Source organism: Bos mutus, chromosome 1, assembly GCF_027580195.1.
Source record: "Bos mutus isolate GX-2022 chromosome 1, NWIPB_WYAK_1.1, whole genome shotgun sequence".
Taxonomy (NCBI): domain Eukaryota; kingdom Metazoa; phylum Chordata; class Mammalia; order Artiodactyla; family Bovidae; genus Bos; species Bos mutus.
This window is the reverse complement of record NC_091617.1, coordinates 86,844,277-86,864,529: the sequence shown is the minus strand read 5'-3', so window position 1 is coordinate 86,864,529 and position 20,253 is coordinate 86,844,277. Positions and strand designations below refer to the sequence as shown.

Below are 20,253 nucleotides of genomic sequence, written 5' to 3'. Positions count from 1 at the left end.
CTTCTTATAAAAACATTCATGTTCATATAGACATTCTCATATTTTCAGTCCCACTCATACCTGTGCCTGTTGTGCTTAATTCGAGCTTTCCCAGGATACTGCTGTGAAAACTGGCTTGCTCCTTGAGGTTACCCTCTTACAGGCAGTTAGATCTGAGAAAGTGAAAAACAGTGCCGCTGGCAATCAGACTGTGATAGCCCTCCAGAACATAAAAAATGTTTCCAAGGGACGTGAACAAGGTTATTTAAACAGCATTTCTATATAAGGCCATGCCACAGAGCGACTAACCATCTTTTCTTCTAGGTGCTTTCCTACCAATGATATTCCCGGTCTGCTTTTTTCTTTCAGTTTTTGGAAGAAAGATTTCTGAAATGTCCCCATTTCTCAACAATATCCCATCCAGAAATGGCAGTTCACATCCCTCCTCAGAATCATGCAGCAAAAACTCAACCCTATAAGAATTCTTTCCTGGTGGGAATGCAAACTGAAACCACCACTATGGAGAACAGTATGGAGATTCCTTAAAAAACTAGGAATAAAACTACCATACGACCCAGCAATCCTATAACTGGGCATATACCCTGAGGAAACCAGAACTGAAATAGATACATGTACCCCAGTGTTCACTGCAGCACTACTTACTATAGATAGGACATGGAAACAACCTAGACATACATCAACAGATGAATGGATAAGGAAGTTGTGGTACATATACACAATGGAATATCACTCAACTATGAAAAGGAATGCATTTAAGTCAGTTCTAACAAGGTGTGTGATCCTAGAGCCTATTATACTATAGAGCCTATTATATACAGAGTGAGGTAAGTCAGAAACAGAAAGACAAATATTGTATATTAACACATATATATGGAATCTATAAAGATGGTACGGGCAATCCTCTGTGCAGGGCAGCAAAGGAGAGACAAACATAAAGAACATATTTTTGGGCTCAGTGGGAGGAGAGGGTGGGACAATTTGAGAGAAAAGAATTGAAACATACATATTACCATACGTAAAATAGATAGCCAGTGAGAGTTTGATGTATGACACAGGGCACAAAGCTGGTGCTCTGTGACGACTTGGAGGGATGCGGTGGGGAGGGAGGTGGGAGAGGAATTCAGGAAGGAAGGGTCACAAGGATGCCTCTGGCCAATTCCTGTTGATGTATGGCAAAAACCATAACAATATTGTAAAGTAATTATCCACCAATTAAAATTTAAAAAAAAAATCTTTTTTCTTTATAAAAATAAAGTTTATTTTGAAATAATTTACAATCACAAAAAGTTGAAAAAATAATATAGAAAGCTCCTACAAACCCTTCCTGAGTACTTTAATGATAGCATATTTCATAATAATAAAAAAGTATAATAATAATCATAAATTACCATAATCATAAAATTATTATAGTAATCATAATTTCTGGTTTTATGAAAATCAGAAAACTGATATTGCTATAATACTATTAAACCATACTATAGCTCTTATTCAGATTTCTTTAGGATTTCAGTCATCAAAACTCATCCACATTTTTTTTTTCACTTCTTTAACTGCTTCCTTATCCTTTCTGCTTAAAACATGCTGTTCCATCTGCCTTAGGCACTTATCCCTGTTGCAACAACTCACCTCTCATGTGTGTTAAGTGCATTTTCTAATTTAGCTGTCTGCCTCGTCTTTCAGTTCCAGATCCTGTATCATTTCCAAAGGGAGGTTTTTCCAGGTGCTCCCCTCAAAAGGGTGTATCTGCCTACTGCTGCTAAGTCACTTCAGTCGTGTCCGACTCTGTGCGACCCCATAGATGGCAGCCCACCAGGCTCCCCCGTCCCTGGGATTCTCAAGGTAAGAACACTGGAGTGGGTTGCCATTTCCTTCTCCAATGCATGAAAGTGAAAAGTGAAAGTGAAGTCACTCAGTCGTGTCTGACTCTTAGCGACCCCATAGACTGCAGCCTGCCAGGCTCCTCCGTCCATGGGATTTTCCAGGCAAGAGTACTGGAGTGGAGTGCCATTGCCTTCTCCTATGTACTCTCAAAAGCCTCTTTCTCCTCCTTTCCATTTATTATAATAAAATAAATAATTATCTAATTAGTTTCATGGAAATATATGAGGATTGTGATGGTTAATTTTAGGTGTTAATTGATTGAGCTATTGGATGTCCAAATAGCTGGGAAAACATTATTTCTGTGTATGTCTATGAGGATGTCTCTGGAAGAGATTAGCATTTGAATCAGTAAATGGAGTAAAAAGGTCATCCTCACCAGTGTGTGTGGGCATCATCCAATCATTTGAGGGCCTAATGCAGTAAAGAGCCAGAGGACGTGGGAATTTGCTTTTTCTGCTTGAACTGAGACATTCATCTTCTCCTGCCCTTAGATACCTGTGCTCCTGGTTCTCTGACCTCTGAACGTGGATCTACGCCACCAGTTGCACTGGTTTTTAGGATTCAGACCCAGGCTGCATTATACCACGGGCTCATCTGGTTCCTCAGTTTGCAGACAGCAGATCATTGAACTTCTCTGTCTTCATAATCAGGTAAGCCAATCCCTATAATAAATCTCCTCTCACATATATTTGTAAGTATTCTATTGGTTCTGTTTCTCTGGACAATCCCAATACAGAGATGGAGAAATTAACTATGAATTATTTTAGGGTCTTTCACTTTATTATAAAATAATAAGATGTGATATTCCCTCTCTTTCAAAGTTAATTAGGCAGAACCTCTCTGGTACTTCCTGGTTTCAAATCAGCTCTTCCTTAAAAATCTGTAAATGGCATTGGGACACCACTGGATGAACTATAGAGTTGACTTGGGCTCCAAAATCACTGCAGATGGTGACTGCAGCCATGAAATTAAAAGACGTGTACTCTTTGGAAGGAAAGTTATGACCAACCTTGACAGCATATTAAAAAGCAGAGACATTACTTTGCCAAAAAAGATCCATCTAGTTAAGGCTATGTTTTTTCCAGTAGTCATGTATGGATGTGAGAATTGGAGTATAAAGAAAGCTGAGTGCTGAAGAATTGATGCTTTTGAACTGTGGTGTTGGAGAAAACTCTTGAGAGTCCCATGAACTGCAAGGAGATCCAACCAGTCCATTCTAAAGGAAATCAGTCCTAAATATTCATTGGAAGGACTGATGCTGAAGCTGAAACTCCAATACTTTGGCCACCTGATGTAAAGAGCTGACTCATTGGGAAAGATCCTGATGCTGGGAAAGACTGAAGGCAGGAGGAGAAGGGGATGACAGAGGATGAGATGGTTGGATGGCATCACCAACTCAATGGACATGAGTTTGAGTAAACTCTGGGAGTTGGTGATGGACAGAGAGGCCTGGTGTGCTGCCATCCATTGGGTCACAAAGAGTCAGACATGACTGAGCAACTGAACTGGTCTGGAGTGTTTAATGTCTTTAGTAAAGTTTTTTTTTTACTTTCTTTGACCTTGAGAAATTTCTCTTTATTCAATATTCAGAATTTCTGGTGCATTACTGGAGAATATGGAGTAAATGCACATGGAAGGGTATTTATTCCCATTCGTTTTTTCCTGATGAAGTAAAGAGAAGGTAAGTGAATTAATTAGCAAGTGCCATCATTCATTCTGCTATACACCTAGCAATCTGTATTCAACAAATCCTAGTATAGCAAAAGTTCTGGTTTAGGTCATCCTTGGAATAGATGAGTAAAGATAAACACCTTACCAGATAGAACTTATAGCACAGAAGGAATGTGGAAAGTCATGTGGGGTTGTGAGGAGCTGATAAGATCATGAATATAAGGCTATTTTTATGGCACCAGGCATACAGTAAGTACCAGTCTGGCCTGTTGTTATCTGTTGTTGTTCACTCTCTAAGTCATGCCCAGCTCTTTTGCAACCCCATGGACTGTAGCCCATCACACCCCTCTGTCCATGGGATTTCCCAGGCAAGACTACTGGAATGGGTTACCATTTCCTTCTCCATAAAAAAAAAATCTTTCCCAATTCTCCCTTACTGAGATGCTTCCAAGAGTCCTCTGGGGTGGGTTCTCCCTTCTACAGAGAACCAAACAACTTTGTTTGACTCCAGGTGTGTTCCTGATGATTTCTGTTGCATGAACATTGACAGAAATCAGCTTTCTGTGGATTGTTAAGCCCTGTGTGTCTATTTTCCAGGTTCTAAAATGCTGTTGGCCTCTCTCTCTGGGGTGGCCATAAGTTGGATCCTCCTCTTCCACTTGCTGTGAGCCAATATTCTAGTGCCTAAAATTAAATTCAGATTTCCATCACTTGCAACAAGTTTCTGAGTGTGTTAATGGCAAAAAATCCAGGAATGAATAAATCTGAGATAGGACCTCTCATGCTGCATGGATAAGCCATGACTTTGAATGCTGAGCATATGTGTATCTCCAGACCAAGTCCTCGGACGTGGGGTAGCTCATCTTGGCCGCTCCTGTGCCGACGCAGCCTGGTACTCTTGGTCGCTGCCCCTGACCTTGGTAGAGGGGTAGCTCCTCTCGGCCATGCTTCTGCAGGGTCCATCGAAGGTCAGGGGTGGTGGCCGAGAGGAGCTACTGCACACCTGAGGTCAGGGGAGGCAGCTGAGAGGAGCAACCCCATGTCCAAGGAGCGGCAGCTGCGTGGGCACAGGAGGGCCGAGAGGAGCTACTCCACGTTCAAGGTCAGGAGGGACAGCCATGAGGAGATACCCCTCATCCAAGGTAAGGACCAGTGGCTGCGCTTTGCTGGAGCAGCTGTGAAGAGATACCCCACATCCAAGGTAAAAAAAAAACCCAAGTAAGATGGTAGGTATTGAGAGAGGGCATCAGAGGGCAGACACACTGAAACCATAATCACAGAAAACTAGCCAATCTGATCACACGGACCACAGCCTTGTCTAACTCAGTGAAACTAAGCCATGCCGTGTGGGGCCACCCAAGATGGGAGGGTCATGGTGGAGAGGTCTGACAGAATGTGATCCACCGGAGAAGGGAATGGCAAACCACTGCAGTTTTCTTGCCTTGAGAACTACATGAAAAGGCAAAATGATAGGATACTGAAAAGGGAACTCCCCGGGTCAGTACGTACCCAATATGCTACTGGAGATCAATGGAGAAATAACTCCAGAAAGAATGAAGGGATGGAGCCAAAGCAAAAACAATACCTAGTTGTGGATGTGATTGGTGATAGAGGCCAAGGTCCGATGCTGTAAAGAACAATATTGCATAGGAACCTGGAATGTCAGGTCCATGAATCAAGGCAAATTGGAAGTGGTCAAACAAGAGATGGCAAGAGTGAATGTCGACATTCTAGGAATCAGGGAACTAAAATGGACTGGAATGGGTGAATTTAACTCAGATGACCATTATATCTACTACTGTGGGCAGGAATCCCTTAGAAGAAATGGAGTAGCCCTGATAGTCAACAAAAGAGAGCGAAATGCAGTACCTGGATGCAATCTCAAAAATGACAGAATGAGCTCTGTTTGTTTCCAAGGCAAACCATTCAATACCACAGTAATCCAAGCCTATGCCTCAAAACACTAATGCTGAAGAAGCTGAAGTTGAATGGTTCTATGAAGATCTACAAGACCTTTTGGAACTAACACCCCAAAAAGATGTCCTTTTCATTACAGGGGACTGGAATGCAAAGTAGGAAGTCAAGAAACACCTGGAGTAACAGGCAAATTTTACCTTGGAATACGGAATGAAGCAGGGCAAAGACTAATAGAGTTTTGCCAAGAGAACGCACTGATCATAGCAAACACCTTCTTCCAACAACACAAGAGAAGACTCTACACATGGACATCACCAGATGGTCAACACCGAAATCAGATTGATTATATTCTTTGCAGCCAAAGATGGAGAAGCTCTATACAGTCAGCAAAAACAAGACCGGGAGATGACTGTGGCTCAGATCATGAACCCCTTATTGCCAAATTCAGACTGAAATGGAAGAAAGTGGGGAAAACCACTACACCATTCAGGTATGACCTAAATCAAATCCTTTATGATTATACAGTGGAAGTGAGAAATATATTTAAGGGACTAGATCTGATAGAATGCCTGATGAACTATGGATGGAGGTTTGTGACATTGTATAGGAGACAGGGATCAAGACCATCCCCATGGAAAAGAAATGCAAAAAAGCAAAATGGCTGTCTGAGGAGGCCTTACAAATAGCTGTGAATAGAAGAGAAGCGAAAAGCAAAGGGGAAAAGGAAAGAAAGACGCATCTTCGCATCTGTGAAGAAACTCTGCTATTCAGAGTTCCAAAGAATAGCAAGAAGAGATAAGAAAGGCTTCCTCAGCGATCAATGCAAAGAAATAGAGGAAAATAAGAGAATGGGAAAGAATAGAGATCTTTTCAAGAAAATTAGAGATATCAAGGGAACATTTCATGCAAAGATGGGCTCAATAAAGGACAGAAATGGTATGGACCTAACAGAAGCAGAAGATATTAAGAAGAGGTGGCAAGAATACACAGAAAAACTCTACAAAAAAGAGCTTCACGATCAAGATAATCATGATGGTGTGATCACTCACCTAGAGCCAGACATCCTGGAATGTGAGGTCAAGTTTTGGCCTTAGAAAGCATCACTACGAACAAAGCTAGTGGAGGTGATGGAATTCCAGTTGAGCTATTTCAAATCCTGAAAGATGATGCTGTAAAAGTGCAGCACTCAATATGCCAGGAAATTTGGAAAACTCAGCAGTGGCCACAGGACTGGAAAAGGTCAGTTTTCATTCCAATCCCAAAGAAAGGCAATGCCAAAAAATGTTCAAACTACCGCACAATTGCACTCATCTCACACGCTAGTAAAGTAATGCTCAAAATTCTGCAAGCCAGGCTTCAGTAGTACATGAATTATGAACTTCCAGATGTTCAAGCCGGATTTAGAAAAGGCAGAGGAACCAGAGATCAAATTGCCAACATCTGCTGGATCATCAAAAAAGCAAGAGAGTTCCAGAAAAACATCTATTTCTGCTTTATTGACTATGCCAAAGGCTTTGACTGTGTGGATCAAAAAAAACTGTGGAAAATTCTGAAAGAGATGGGAATACCAGACCACCTGACCTGCCTCTTGAGAAACCTATATGTAGGTCGGGAAGCAACAGTTAGAACTGGACTGGTTAGAAGCAACAGTTAGAACAACAGACTGGTTCCAAATAGGAAAAGGAGTACATAAAGGCTGTATATTGTCACCCTGCTTATTTAACTTCTATGCAGAGTATATCATGAGAAATGCTGGGCTGGAAGAAGTACAAGCTGGAATCAAGATTGCCAGGAGAAATATCAATAACCTCAGATATGCAGATGACACCACCCTTATGGCAGAAAGTGAAGAGGAACTAAAAAGCCTCTTGATGAAAGTGAAAGAGGAGAGTGAAAAAGTTGGCTTAAAGCTCAACATTCTTAGAAAACTAAGATCATGGCATCTGGTCCCATCACTTCATGGGAAATAGATGGGGAAACAGTGTCAGACTTTATTTTTTTGACCTCCAAAATCACTGCAGATGGTGATTGCAGCCATGAAATTAAAAGATGCTTATTCCTTAGAAGGAAAGTTATGACCAACCTAGATAGCATATTGAAAAGCAGAGACATTACTTTGCCAACAAAGGTCCGTCTAGTCAAGGCTATGGTTTTTCCAGTGGTCATGTATGGATGTGAGAGTTGGACTGTGAAGAAAGCTGAGCGCTGAAGAATTGATGCTTTCGAACTGTGGTGTTGGAGAAGACTCTTGAGAGTCCTTTGGACTGCAAGGAGATCCAACCAGTCCATCCTAAAGGAGATCAGTCCTGGGTGTTCCTTGGAAGGACTGATGCTGAGGCTGAAACTCCAATTCTTTGGCCACCTCTTACAAAAAGGTGACTCATTGGAAAAGACTCTGATGCTGGGAGGGATTGGGGGCAGGAGGAGAAGGGGACAACAGAAGATGAGATGGCTGGATGGCATCACCGACTCAATGGACATGAGTTTGAGTGAATTCCGGGAGTCGGTGATAGATAGGGAAGCCTGGCATGCTGTGATTCATGGGGTCGCAAAGAGTCGGACATGACTGAGCGACTGAACTGAACTGAACTGAGACCAAGTCCTTCTACAAAGTATCACATGTGCCTAACAAACTCCATTTGTATGACAAATTCAACAACTGTTGTTGCTGCTCAGTGGCTCAGTCATGTCCAAGTCTTTGTGACCCCATGGACTGCAGCACGCCAGCCTTCCCTGTTCTTTACTATTTTCCGGAATTTGCTCAAACTCATGTCCATTGAGTTGATGATGCCATCCAACCATCTCGTCCTCTGTTGTGCCTTTCTCCTCCTGCCCTCAATTTAGCCCAGCATCAGTTTTCCAATGAGTAGGCTCTTCGCATCACCTGGCCAAAGTATTGGAGCTTCAGCTTCAGCATCAGTCCTTCCAATAATCAGGTTGATTTCCTCTAGGTTTTAACAATATCAAAACCCAATTCATTCTCTGTTGCCATCACACTTGTTCCCCTTTCCGCATTCTCTATGACAGTTAATCTACCATTTAATCAGCCACACAAGCCAGAACACTGGAAACTCATTCTATATTATTTCCACTTTTTCATCTCCAAACATTCTATCACCATGTTCTGGCAAATTTACCTCTTAAATACTTCTTGAATTTGTCTAGTTCCTCTGTCCTTAACACTCCTGTTTTGTTTCAAAGTCTTTATCATCTACCACCTAGAATAATACAGCTTCTAACTGTTTTCTCTACCTCCTGGGAAGCAACCCTTATTTCATACTGTTGTTGCTAGAAGTTACCATTAAAATGCAAATCTGATGTTTATGCTACTACTTATCAATGGCTTCCTCCTGGCTACAGGATAATGTCTAAGCTCCTTATCAAGACAAGCAAAACCCTCCTGGACCTGGTCCCTGTCCATTTCTCCAGTCTAAAAACACATCCAACTTCAAATTTTACACTTTATCCCAGAAATACCAAATCTATTGTTTCTCTTCTCCTTTGTATATGTATTTCTTCTGGCCAACAAACATCCCCATCTTTGTAACATGGCTGATTCCTACTAATCTTCCAACAAGCCCTGCCTGCCCTGCACTCCCCAGCTCAGATAACATTTGTCTAACCCAGACAGTTTCTCATGGCTGGGGGCTTTCTTTTATTCTTCTTTGTATTTCCCAGTGAGTAGCACACACACAGGCACATAATATGCATTCTGTAAATAATTCTCACTTAAAAATAAAATGTTATAACTATATGATATTTTTTGTAAGCCTCACAGTAACCACAAAGGAAAAACCTGTAGTAGATACACAGAAGATCATAATAAAGGAGTCAAAGCCTACTGTCAGTTATCAAATTATAATAGAAGACAGCAAGAGAGCACTCAAGGAACAAAGGATCTACAGAAAGTCAGAAAACAATTAACAAAATGGAAATAGGAAGTCCCCACCTATCAAGAACTACTTTCAACATAATGGATTAAATTCTCCAATCAAAAGACATGGAACGGGAGTTCCCTGGTGACCTAATGGTTAGGATTCCAGGCTTTCACTGCTATGGTTTGGGTTTGATCCCTGTTCAAGAAACTGAGATTCTAAGAGCCACAGTCCCACCCCTCCCCCCAAGAAAAGACATGGAAGGGATGAATGGATAAAAGAAACCCAATGATGTGCTGCACAAAGAGTTTCAGTTTAGCCTTAAGGACACACACAGGCTGAAAGTGAAGAGATGGAAAAAGATATTCTAAACAAATAGCAATCAGAAAAAAAAAAGCAGAGACAAATTCTAGCAAAAATAGATTCTAAGCTAAAAATAGTCAAGAGACAAAACAGTTATTACGTAAAGATAAAAGGGTCAATTCATCAGGAAGACACATCAATATTAAATATTTATGCACCCAATATCAGAGCACCTAAATATATAAAGCAAGCACTAACTGAACTAAAAAAGAAACAAACAGCAAGACAGTAAAAGCTGGGGAATTTCTCTTTAAAGAATTCAGCAAAAAGTTTTTATTGATGTATAGGTGATTTATAATATTAGTTTCAGGGTACAAAAATGATTCAATTATATTGTTGTAGATTATTTTCCATTATAGGTTATAAGATATTGAATATGGTTCCCTGTGCATTATAGGTTATAAGATATTGAATACAGTTCCCTGAAAATCCTTACTGCCTATTTTAAGTATAGTAGTTTATATCTGTTAATCCCATACTCCTAATTTACCACTCCCCTTGTCCCTTTGCCCTTTAGTAATCACAAGTTTGTTTTCTATGTCTGTGAATCTGTTTCTGTTTTGTATGTTGACTCCTTTGTATTATTTTTTAGACTCCACATTTAAGTGATATCATATTTGTCTTGGTCTGATTTCACTAAATATAATAATCTCAAGGTCCATCCATGTTGCTGCAAATGGCATTGTTTCATTCTTTTTATGCCTGAGTAATATTCCATTGTGTGTGTGTGTGTGTGTGTGTGTGTATATATATTTGTTGCTATTCAGTTGCTCAATTGTGTCTGACTCTTTGTGACCACATGGACTGCAGCATGCCAGGCTTCCCTGTCCTTCACCATCTTTTGGAGCTTGCTCAAACTCATGTCCACTGAGTCAGTGATGCCATCTAACCATCTCACCCTCTGTCGTCCCCTTCTCCTCCTGCCTTCAATCTTTCCCAGCATCAGGGTCTTTTCTAATGAGTCAGCTCTTCTGATCAGATGGCCAAAGTACTGGAGCTTCAGCTTCAGCATCAGTCCTTCCAATGAGTATTCAGGGTTGATTTCCTTTAGGATGAACTGTTTTGATCTCTTTGCAGTCCAAGGGACTCTCAAGAGTCTTCTCCAGAACCACAGTTCAAAAGCATCGATTCTTCGGTGCTCAACCTTCTTTATGGTCCAACTCTCACATCCATACATGACTACTGGAAAAACCATAGCTTTGACTATATGGACTTCTGTCAGCAAAGTGATGTCTCTGTTGTATATCTAGATATACATATAGATAGATATCACTTCTTAATTCACTCATCGTGGATAGACATTTAAGTTGTTTCCATGTTTTGGCTATTGTGAATAGTACTGCTATGAACATAGGGGTACATGTATAATTTTGAGTTATAGTTTTGTCCAGGCATATTCCCAGGAGTGGGATAGCTGGATCACATGGTCATTCTATTTTTACTTTTCTGAGGAACCATACTGTTTGGAAAGCAGTTTTTAAGTTGGACGCATTTATGTCTCAAGTTGCGGTTTTGTTCATAACGAAGAAGGTTAGATATATGTATACAGGGAACTGAAAATCTCAGTCTCAATGATTTTAATTTTAACCTCTAATTTTCAGAGGTCCTTACAGAAATAAAAATTAATTAGCCAAAGAAACAAGAAATGTTAATAGTGATAAGCTTAGAAAATGTGACTGAATTACTTGTTGTTGTTTAGTTGCTAAGTCGTGTTCGACCCTCGCAACCCCATGTTCTATAGCCCTCCAGACTCCTCTGTCCATGGGATTTCCCAGGCAAGAATACTGGAGTGGGTTGCCATTTCCTTCTCCACTGAACTACTTAGTTGTACTCAATAATGTTTTGTTTTTCCTTGAAAAATGAGACCTCTCGATCAGTTTAATATTACAGAGCCAGATAAATTAACAAAAGCTCAGTAGTTTCTCCCTCCCACCCCATAAGCCTGGCTGTTTTGTTTTGTGAGTCTTCCTTCTTTTTGTAAGCTAGCAAAGACTAAGAGATGAAAAATTCCTTAAAGTGCAAATTTTTGGAATTATAATTGTAACAAAATTTATAATATTTGAAAATTTTAAAAAATACAAGTTCATCTTCCATAATCAATGAAAGAAAAAAAGTAGGAAGTGGGTTTTTCCAGGTCAATTGTACCTAAAGAAACATGACAAGTAGGCTTGACTATAGACCTTGCTTCAATCTTGTTTTTCAACAAACTGAAAAAAAGGACATGTGCAAGACAGAAATTTGTGTCTTTGATGACATTAAGGAATAACTGTTCTTTTTGCTAGGTATGAAAATGAAATGTTTTTACATAAGATGTCCATATTTTATAGAGAATTGTGTAGGAGTTTTACTGGGATTTCCTCAAAAAGCTTGAAAAAGGAAAAAAAAAAAAAAAGAAAGGAGGGAGAGAAGGCAGAACAACCAAAGGAAAAAAGAAAAGACAAGTAGTGTATGGTTTGGTAATTATTGAAAATGGGACGATGAGTATATGAGGGTACATTTATTCTTCTCTCTATTCTTATATACATTTGGAAAATCTATAAAAGTCAAGAAAAATATCCAAAAGACATCAGATTAAAAGTAGAAACAATAAATTTAAGTGAGATTACTGTCCAAGTAAACTACCCTTTGAATATGCCAAACCTCATCATTTTTATGAGTAAATCAATGACACACAATCCATAAAAATTCTCAAAGGGATTTTACATCTGTGAAGCACAGAAAAATCATGACTTACATTCCTTTTGATGTTCCTCCTTAAATCATTTTTCTTTTCTTAATGGCTTCAAAGTACCTGAAAAACTTATAGCTTTAAGGGTAATGAGCTAAGCTTGTTTTGATGTTACCCTTCCCCTTAAGACTTCACATCAATTTTCCTATTTCAAAACAGATTTAACATTTCAAAACATATTTGAGGGGGAAGTTGAATATGAGAGGAATGCCTGGTAAGTAATCTTTACTATTAAACATACTTTGAACACACAAAATGGACTAAATCTTGTACAAATATTTATACTGCGTAAGTATTTCATGCAGCCTTTTCTTTTGTGCTTCATTCCTACAGTAAATGTTAGGTGATCATTCTGTCAGCACTGCACTAGGCAAGCTTTAGGGATTAGCAGTCAATGAGACAGACATTTCTTACCTTCACTAAGCATACAGTCTACTGAGGAAGACCCCAGAGAATTCCTAACCACTACTGCTAGGAGGTGGTGTTTTACTGTGATTAGTGACCATTATAAATAATCATATCTTTTGATTTTTTCACTCCCATTGCCAACAGGAAAAGCAATGCTAGTCAGTTTAGACTAATCGAAGTTCAAAACAGGTAAACTCTGGATATTCCTGATCAAAGTGATGCCATGTAGGGCCCTGTGGGGCTCCTGGGAACAGAGCCTTTCTGTGCCCCCATCCCCACTTCTTTGATCATAGGAAACAGATTTCATTTAGCCTTCATGACCTTCTTTGAGTTCCAGTGGGCAGATTCATGTAGCTATTAATTAAGGAAGGGAGGGGATATAAGACCAGGAGAAACATTCAAGAGCAGCCTTGGGGCAAGGACCTGTTTCCCCAAAACAGATACACACAACAATGTGTTTGAGTTGTTTTGCACATACTGAAACCCTCTCTAGGTGGAAGAAGTTAATGATTATGACAGTATGTTACCTACAAACATGTAGACAGCAGATTAATTGGACCTGAAGGTTGACAATGCTGATTCTTACTTACCTCACCAGAACCCATCAGAAGAATGTCCATAAATTGATCACACCCTCTTAGAAAATATAAACCTTCTCACTATCTTCCCCAAGGGAAGGACACATGATTTTGAGGGTGTCTCCCTTTGCCTGGCAAGGCAATAAAATGAGCCTTTTCTACTTCACCCAAAACTCTGTCCCAAGATTTGATTCAGCATTGGAGTACAGAGAAGCTGAGCTTTTGGCATCAAAAGCAGCTCCTATAGTCACCATTTAGAATTTGGTACCACTTGGTATAAGACATGAGAAGAGCTACATGAAAATACTCCAAGAAAATTACAGCTCTAACCGATTTATATAGGTTTTCAGTGTGGCCTGATAAGATTGCTACACACTTGGTGCACTTGGCAGTCCCACGGATCTCTCTTTTGCTTCAATAGTGTTTGGATGGAACAGATGGAGAGATGCCTTTTGTTCCAGCCTCTGACCACCCTCCAACCTTTTTTTCCAGTGGCAACCTCTGGAATCAGCCACTCAGCCAGCTATCCTTGGTCACCAGGACCAGACAACACCATTTTTTGAGCTTAATTCCTCATTACCAATCAACCATGAGCTCCCAGATTCACCAGAATTACTCTACCAAGGTGGAGGCCACCATCAACCATCTGGTCAACCTACATCTGTCTTTCTACAACCAGTCTCTGTCTGGGCTTCTATTGATATTTTGACTGCAAGGATGTGGCTCTGGAGGATATAGGCCACTTTTTCCATGAATTGGACAAGAGAAGCACAAGGACATCAAACCTTGAAAAGGCAAAACCAGCACGGCAGCCACACCCTCTTCCAGAATGTGCAAAAGCCATCTCAAGACGAGTAGGGTAAAACCCAGGACACTATGGAAACCGCCACTCTCAAGGAGAAGAACCTGAACCACCCTTTCAGATCTGCATGCCCTGGGCTCTGCCCCTGCAGGCTCCCGCCTTTGTGACTTCCTGGAGAGCTACTTCCTGGAAAAGCAGGTGAAACTCATCAAGAAGATGGGTGACCACCTGACCAACCTTCACAGTTCTGGCTGGACCCCAGGCTGGGTTGGGCAAGTATTTCTGGGAAAGGTTCACCCTCAAGCACAACTGGGCTTCCCAGGTGGGGCTAGTGGTAAAGAACCTGACTGCCAATGCAGGAGATATGAGACTCGGGTTCAATCCCTGGGTTGGGAAGGTTCCCTGAAGGAGGGCATGGCAACCCACTCCAGTATTCTTGCCTGGAGAATTCCATGGACAGAGGAGTCTGGCAGGCTATAGTCTATGGAGTCACAAAGAGTTGGACACAACTGAAACGACTTAGCATGCAAGCACAGCTAGGAGCCTCCAAGCCCAGAAGCCATTGAGGAGCCCCTCTGCTGTTAGGACTTCTGCCTGAAGCCCCCCTCTGCAGCCACTAGGCAGCTTTGTAACCACCTGGATCCCTCTTCCAAGCCTTGGACCAAATGGAATGGGTGTATAAATTTAGCCCTTGTCTTAGTCAGTGATGAAAAATGATTCTTCTATAAGAAATTATCCCCAAAACTTATCAACTTAACACAACAAAGGTGTGTTTCTTGCTCTCATTACATCTGCTTTGTGTCCTGATAGCTCTCCAGACAAAGGAAGAGAGGGCTAGAGAAACAAGCACCAGAAATGAACTGCCTCCATGTAGGACTAACACAGCATGTCTACTGACATTTCAATGACCAAAGCAAGTTATATGGCTCTACCCAACTTCAGTGATATGAGGGATGAAATGTATGCCTTATGTAGAGAGCACCAGAAACTGGGAGATTGTTGACATTAGTAATGCCCACCATAGACCTAAACAATTATTGAGTTTTCTTCCCAGGGATATCAAATATACTTTCTTACTGGGGAAATGCTTTTTTCATCCTTTATTAATCTCAATTTCCCTTGACATGGCTTAGCCTCGTCACAGGAGAGTCATCACATTCCAGTGCTGTTTAATTACCTATCTCCTCTAATGTAAAGACTAGCAAGGTAATGACCATGTCCATCTTGCTCATACTGTATCCCCAGTACCTAGCACAGTGCTGGACATAAGGTAGATAAAGAGTGAATAATTTTATTGAGGTTTTATGCAAGACACTGTGCTAAGCAGGGAGATGGAACAGACTGGAATATAACAAAACCAGAATTCAAAGCCTGTGGAGAGATGATATGATAAACAGGGGTGAAGTCAAATTTTGTCAGGACAGAAGCTTATGCAAATTGGGGGGACCAATTTAAGAAAAAGAACAAAATTATAAATGCTAAATTAAGTACCTTATCCTAGAAGAGGTTCCTGCAGTGGCAGGGACTTGAAGCTTAAAGCTTCATCATTTCCACAATAAATGCATCTTTGATGGTAAGAGGACTAATGCACCAAATACTATAAAATCTTAGAAGAGTGATCAGAGATCTCTGCTGCTGCTAAGTCGCTTCAGTCGTGCCCCACTCTGTGCGACCCCATAGATGGCAGCCCACCAGGCTCCCCTGTCCCTGGGATTCTCCAGGCAAGAACACTGGAGTGGGTAGAGATCTCTGCTAGGAAAAATCAAAGATTTCATAGAAAGGAGATAAAGTGCAAGCTTGATCTTATAGATATAAACAAAGGAAAGGAATTGCAGGTGGAAGAAACATACTGAAACACACAAAAGAGAAAGAGTTAGATCTATTTAGTTCAGTCGCTCAGTCATGTCTGACTCTTTGTGACCCATGGAATGCAGTACACCAGGCTCCCCTGTCCAGCACCAACTCCCAGAGCTTGCTCAAACTTGCTCAAACTCATCCTCCAATCAGTAATGCCATCCAACCATCTCATCCTCTATGGTCCCCTTCTCCTCCTGCTTTCGATCTTTCCCAGCATCTGGGTCTTTACAAATGAATCAGTTCTTCGCATCAGGTGGCCAAAGTATTGAAGCTTCAGCATCAGTGTCTATCTATGGAATAGTGAAAAGTACTGTACTGTTTAACTAATGAGAGGTTGGGTGGGGAAAGCCTTAAAGGCTAGTGGTTCTCAGAGTGTGATCCTGCACCAGCAGCAGCAGCATCACCTGAGAACTTGTTAGAAACTCTTAATTGATGCTTTTGAACTGTGGTGTTGGAGAAGACTCTTGAGAGTCCCTTGGACTGCAAGGATATCAAATCAGTCAATCCTAAAGGAAATCAACCCTGAATATTCATTAGAAGGACTGATGCTGAAGTTGAAGCTCCAATACTTACTTCGGCCACCTGATGCAAAGGGCCAACTCATTAGAAAAGACCCTGATGCTGGGAAAAATTGAAGGTAGGAGGAGGGGACAACAGAGAATGAGATGGTTGGATGGCATCACTGACTCAATGGACATGAGTTTGAGCAAGTTCTGGGAGACAGTGAAGGACAGGGAAGCCTGGCATCCATGGGGTCACAAAGAGTCAGGCACAACTGAGCAACTGAACAATAGGCTCCATCTCAGACTTACCCAACTAGACACTCCCAAGCTACAGCACAGGCCTCTATATTTTAACAATCACCTCCTAGTGATGCAGATGCAGTTAAAATTAGAATGCCTTAGGAAGTTACTTGAACGTCAGATGAAGTTATTCTCAGAAATTTTATTTCAGGCTGTTATACAAAATGGAGAGAAATAAGAAAAAAGAAATATGACAGAAAAAGTTTTCCTCATCTCACATCACATCTCACAAAATAAATTACAGATCAATTAAAAAGTTAAAGTAAAAAATGCAACCAGATCTTGTGTAGGACAAAAGGTTATTTCAATGTAAGGCAACAATAGAACTTGGAAAAGAATAACAGACTTGATTTTACAATTTTAAATGTTTGTGCCATTAAAGAAAGTAAAAACAAACCAGGAAGAAACACACGTAACATACATCTCAGATAAAACATTTAAAACCTTAATTTTTTTAAAAAAAGGCAAACTTCACATAGTTTTGGAAGTTTTGGCCACAGCAATCAGAGCAGAAAAAGAAATAAAAGGAATCCAAATTGGAAAAGAAGTAAAATTCTGTTTGCAGATGACATGATCCTCTACATAGAAAACCCTAAAGACTCCACCAGAAAATTACTAGAACTAATCAATGAATATAGTAAAGTTGCAGGATATAAAATCAACACACAGAAATCCCTTGCATTCCTATACACTAATAATGAGAAAATAGAAAGAGAAATTAAGGAAATAATTCCATTCACCATTGCAATGAAAAGAATAAAATACTTAGGAATATATCTACCTAAAGAAACTAAAGACCTATATATAGAAAACTATAAAACACTGATGAAAGAAATCAAAGAGGACATTAATAGATGGAGAAATATACCACGTTCATGGATCGGAAGAATCAATATAGTGAAAATGAGTATACTACCCAAAGCAATCTATAGATTCGATGCAATCCCTATCAAGCTACCAACAGTATTCTTCACAGAGCTAGAAAAAACAATTTCACAATTTGTATGGAAATACAAAAAACCTCGAATAGCCAAAGCAATCTTGAGAAAGAAGAATGGAACTGGAGGAATCAACCTGCCTGACTTCAGGCTCTACTACAAATCCACAGTCATCAAGATAGTATGGTGCTGGCACAAAGACAGAAATATAGATCAATGGAACAAAACAGAAATCCCAGAGATAAATCCACACACCTATGGACACCTTAGGAGGCAAGAATATACAATGGATTAAACACAATTTCTTTAACAAGTGGTACTGGGAAAATTGGTCAACCACTTGTAAAAGAATGAAACTAGAACACTTTCTAACACCATACACAAAAATAAACTCAAAATGGATTAAAGATCTAAACGTAAGACCAGAAACTATAAAACTCCTAGAGGAGAACATAGGCAAAACACTCTCCAACATACATCACAGCAGGATCCTCTATGACCCACCTCCCAGAAGATTGGAAATAAAAGCAAAAATAAACAAATGAGACCTAATTAAAATTAAAAGTTTCTGCACAACAAAGGAAACTATAAGCAAGGTGAAAAGACAGCCTTCAGAATGGGAGAAAATAATAGCAAATGAAGCAACTGACAAACAACTAGTCTCAAAAATATACAAGCAACTCCTACAGCTCAATTCCAGAAAAATAATTGACCCAATCAAAAACTGGGCCGAAGAACTAAATAGACATTTCTCCAAAGAAGACATACAGATTGCTAACAAACACATGAAAAGATGCTCAACATCACTCATTATCAGAGAAATACAAATCAAAACCACTATGAGGTACCATTTCACTCCAGTCAGAATGGCTGCTATCCAAAAGTCTACAAGCTATAAATGCTGGAGAGGGTGCGGAGAAAAGGGAACCCTCTTACACTGTTGGTGGGAATGCAAACTAGTACAGGCACCATGGAGAACAGTGTGGAGATTCCTTAAAAAACTGGAAATAGAACTGCCTTATGACCCAGCAATCCCATTGCTGGGCATACACACTGAGGAAACCAGAACTGAAAGAGACACGTGTACCCCAATGTTCATCGAAGCACTGTTTATAATAGCCAGGACATGGAAGCAACCTAGATGTCCATCAGCAGATGAATGGATAAGAAAGCTGTGGTACACATACACAATGGAGTATTACTCAGCCAATAAAAGGAATACATTTGAATCAGTTCTAATGAGGTGGATGAAACTGGAGCCTGTTATACAGAGTTAAGTAAGCCAGAAAGAAAAACATCAATATAGTATACTAACGCATATATATGGAATTTAGAAAGATGGTAACAATAACCCTGTATACAAGACAGCAAAAGAGACACTGATGTACAGAACAGTCTTTTGGACTCTGTGGGAGAGGGAGAGGGTGGGATGATTTGGGAGAATGGCATTGAAACATGTATAATATCATATATGAAACAAGTCGCCACTCCAGGTTCGATGCACGATACTGGATGCTAGGGGCTGGTACACTGGGACGACCCAGAGGGATGGTACAGGGAGGGAGGAGGGAGGAGGGTTCAGGATGCGGGACACGTGTATACCTGTGGCGGATTCATGTTGATATATGGCAAAACCAATACAATATTGTAAAGTTAAAAATAAAATAAAATAAAATTTAAAAAAAAAAAAGACAAACTTAGAAAAATGGACAAAGGACATAAACTGATCATTCACAAAAGAAATAAAAATGGCCAGGAATCATATGAGAAAATATTCAAGTTTACAAAAAATAAAGTGCTCAGGTTTTTGGCAAATTATGCTCAGAGCGTGAGACTCTTTGCCAGTAATTTATTTAACAGAGGCTCACTGTGGGAATTATCTTATTATTCACAAACCAATAGAAAACAGGTTAATATCTCTTAAGTCAATAAAGAAACATACTCCAAATCAAAGATAGATTCATTACACTACTGTCCCAGGCAGAGAAGAGGTGAAAGAAATAAAGTCCACATTTAGTTGAGGTGTACCTTTTCTATGAGCTTGTTCTCAGAAGAGTCGGCTTAGCCAACAGTGAGCTGATGTCCAGCTGCTGCCAGCGCGAAAGGCTCTCGAGGCCAGAGCACGACGCTAGCGGAACCAAGGCGTTGGCGGGCAAAACCACCTCCTCTTACCCAGGACCTTCGCCTGGTTTTCATCTCTGCAGGCAGAGAAGGGGCCTTAAAAGTGGTTCCATACCACCCCCTTGTGGCCCCCACAGTATCTGGTCAAGAAACAACCCTCCAGGAGAGGCGGGAATGAAACTCTGTTCTTTACAAATTCCAGAAACCTGTGTCAATTCCCTATTCCGTGCCATAACTAACTATACTAGGATTAAAATGTGCCTCTAAACCTCTTCGTACTTTATTCAGGCCATGTCAGCATTCGTAAATAT

The 20,253-nt window shown here is 40.3% G+C and overlaps 1 long non-coding RNA gene across 2 annotated transcripts in view; it reads right to left on the bottom strand.

Annotated features, from left to right (window-relative positions):
- Positions 1 to 20,253, bottom strand: part of LOC138988325 (uncharacterized) — a 30,343-nt gene that overhangs the window by 8,936 nt on the left and 1,154 nt on the right. Inside the window, exons 2-3 of one of the 2 annotated variants that reach the window (XR_011464635.1) lie at positions 19,850 to 20,019; positions 61 to 152 (exon numbers count right to left, since the gene is read on the bottom strand). This is a non-coding gene — a long non-coding RNA (uncharacterized lncRNA). The remainder of the gene's footprint in view (positions 1 to 60; positions 153 to 19,849; positions 20,020 to 20,253) is intronic. The other variant, XR_011464641.1, reaches the window with a different exon arrangement.